Genomic DNA, 2,921 nt, shown 5'->3' with positions numbered 1-2,921 from the left:
CTTAGGATCATCTTTGGACATCTAGTTCTTAGATCATTGGGAGGCTGGCCTCACGGCCATGCCTAGATCTTGTTCTTATGTATTTTCAACGGTGGAGTTTCTACACACCATAGATTAAGGTGTGGGGCTCTGCTGTACCTCGAGTATCAATGCAATTACTATTGTTCTTCTATTCAATTCAGCTTGTTCTTGTTCCAAGATATCACTTGTTCTTCAACTTGATGAATGTGATGATCCGTGACACTCATCATCATTCTCACCTATGAACATGTGACTGACAACCACCTCCGTTCTACCTTAGATTGGGTGAATATCTCTTGGATTCCTGATACACGATGCATGGTTGATCGCCTGACAACCGAGCGCTCGCCTGACAACCGAGCCAGCCATTCTGTGAGATCAGAGTCTTCGTGGTATAGGCTAGAACTGATGGCGGCATTCAAGAGAATCCGGAAGGTCTAAACCTTGTCTGTGGTATTCTGAGTAGGATTCAATGATTGAATGACTGTGACGTGCTTCAAACTCGCGATTGTGGGGCGTTAGTGACAGACGCAAAAGAATCACTAGATTCTATTCCGACATGATCGAGAACCGACAGCTGGATAGCCGTGCCGTGACAGGGTGCGTTGAACATTTCCACTGAGAGGATGGGAGGTAGCCACTGACAACGGTGAAACCCTTGCATAATGCTTGCCATGGAAAGGAGTAAGAAGGATTGGATGAAGACAGTAGGAAAGCAGAGAGACGGAAGGGACAAAGCATCTCCATTCGCTTATCTGAAATTCTCACCAATGAATTGCATAAGTATCTTTATCTTTATCTTTATGTTTTATTCATCATCTATACCCATTTGAGTCTACCTGACTAAAATTTACAAGGTGACCATAGCTTGCTTCATACCAACAATCTCCGTGGGATCGACCCTTACTCGCGTAAGGTTTATTACTTGGACGACCCAGTGCACTTGCTGGTTAGTTGTGCGAAGTTGTGATAAAGAGTTGAGATTGCAATTGTGCGTACCATGTTGATGGCACCATTGATGATCACAATTTCGTGCACCATTATACACTTGAGATATTTTAATATTATTTTAACCCACTTCCAAGGCAACCAATCATAACTCACCTTACACCCCCAAGACCCCCAAGGCTGGTTCATTTTCACCTTGTGGTCGAAAATAGGAAGAGAGAAAAAGAGAGAAAAGTTATTAGTTCTAAATCTTCAAAGCTTGATTTCTGCTAAACTAAAACTCAAATCAAATTCCAATCCGACCAAAATGATCCTCTCTTCTTTCTCTGTATAATCATATGACTTATTAAGGCTGGAATCAAGGTGAGTTGGCTGCACCATCTCCCTTTTGCTTTGGTTTCAAGGAAACATGCTTAAACATGTGTTTTCTTGATGTTCTTCCTTATGAATCATGCTTAACTTGACTTGAGGGTCAAGAAACATTAATTTCCAGCAAGTTTAAGATGAGAAATTCCTTCCTAACATGCTGAGTGAGATTTGGTCATTTGAGGGTTTGTGGATTTAAAGTTGTTCTTGATGTGATTTAGGAGGAAAAAGTGCTTAAGGACCACCTTAGAGTATAACCGAATTTGGAGCAGCAAAACCATGTAGGATTTGATGAAATTAATCTTGATTAATTGTGTTTGAGTTGTGTGATTATGATATGGTTTGTCTGTGCTTGAAATTGATGATTCATGTGAGTGATTCTTGTTGAAAATTTGATGAAAATTTGATGAAATTTGATGAAATCCAATCTATGAATTTGTGTTCTTGAGTGCAGCTGGAAACCAAAATCCTAGAGCCTAAATTGGGGTTCATTTATTGTTAAAATCATGTGAAAAATATGGGGTTTTAGTGGCTGGAAATTTATTATGAATTATGGTAAAAATCGGTTACTGAAAAGATTGAAAAACGGGTAAAAACAAAGAAAAAATCTGAAGAATTTATGAAGAACACTTTGAGTGAGATGAAGAACATTGAAGAACAGGCTTTAGATCTTAAAAAGGGCAATGAAGTAAAATTTTTGGTGTTTGGGGGGTTATTTGGTAATTTCCAAAAGTTAGGGTGGTTAAAGTAAAAATATTAAAAGTTATGGGTGGTAAAAAGTGAATTTTAAAAGTTAAAAGTTAAAAGGGGTAATTTTTAAAAATATATTAATAAAATAATAAATAATAATAAAATATTAAATAATAATATTTAATTAAAAATAATATTTAATAGAAATAATAAAATAATGTGAAAAAGACAGTTTTTCGTAAAAGTTTTAGAAGAACAACTTTAAGCGTAGAATCTCATAATTACCTTCATAAATCACTTAGGAAGTGGTAATAATATATTAGTGAGGCAAAGACTAAGGAAAGATAAAAAGTTAAAGAAGAGATAAAAATCGAAAAAAAAGTCTATAAGGTTTTAATGACAGAAAACAGCAGAGACTAGAGAACGAACTAGGAGCAACATAGTTAGTTCTTAAGTTACGCCCATGGTTAGGTATGATATGAAAAGTTAAACTGTTTCAGTATAGACTTAATGAACCTATACTTGAGACAGGCTAACTATTCATACCGAAATTTACATAAGCTATACATGCATATGTTAAAGGGAGAAACCAGAGTAGAGTAAAGAGATAAAGAGAAAAGAGTAATATAGATACAGAGAAAAGAGTAATCAGAGTAGAGTAAAGAGATACAGAAAAAAGAGTAACCAGAGTAGAATAAAGAGACAAAGTGAAAAGAGTAATACGATAAAGAGATTAGAGAACAAGCAGAGGGCCTGTTGAGAGGTCATTTGTTGCATTAAGGCAACTCCAGAGATATTTATATATTCAGTTGCTGCATTGAGGCAGTCAGATAGATGGTGGTATGACCACTGAGAATGCTTCCCTGGGATACATAGCTATAATGCTATGCTGTAAG

Source organism: Arachis stenosperma, chromosome 7 (genome assembly GCF_014773155.1).
Source record: "Arachis stenosperma cultivar V10309 chromosome 7, arast.V10309.gnm1.PFL2, whole genome shotgun sequence".
In the NCBI taxonomy this organism is placed as follows: domain Eukaryota; kingdom Viridiplantae; phylum Streptophyta; class Magnoliopsida; order Fabales; family Fabaceae; genus Arachis; species Arachis stenosperma.
The sequence above is the reverse complement of the archived record's forward strand: the minus strand, read 5'-3'. Positions refer to the sequence as shown.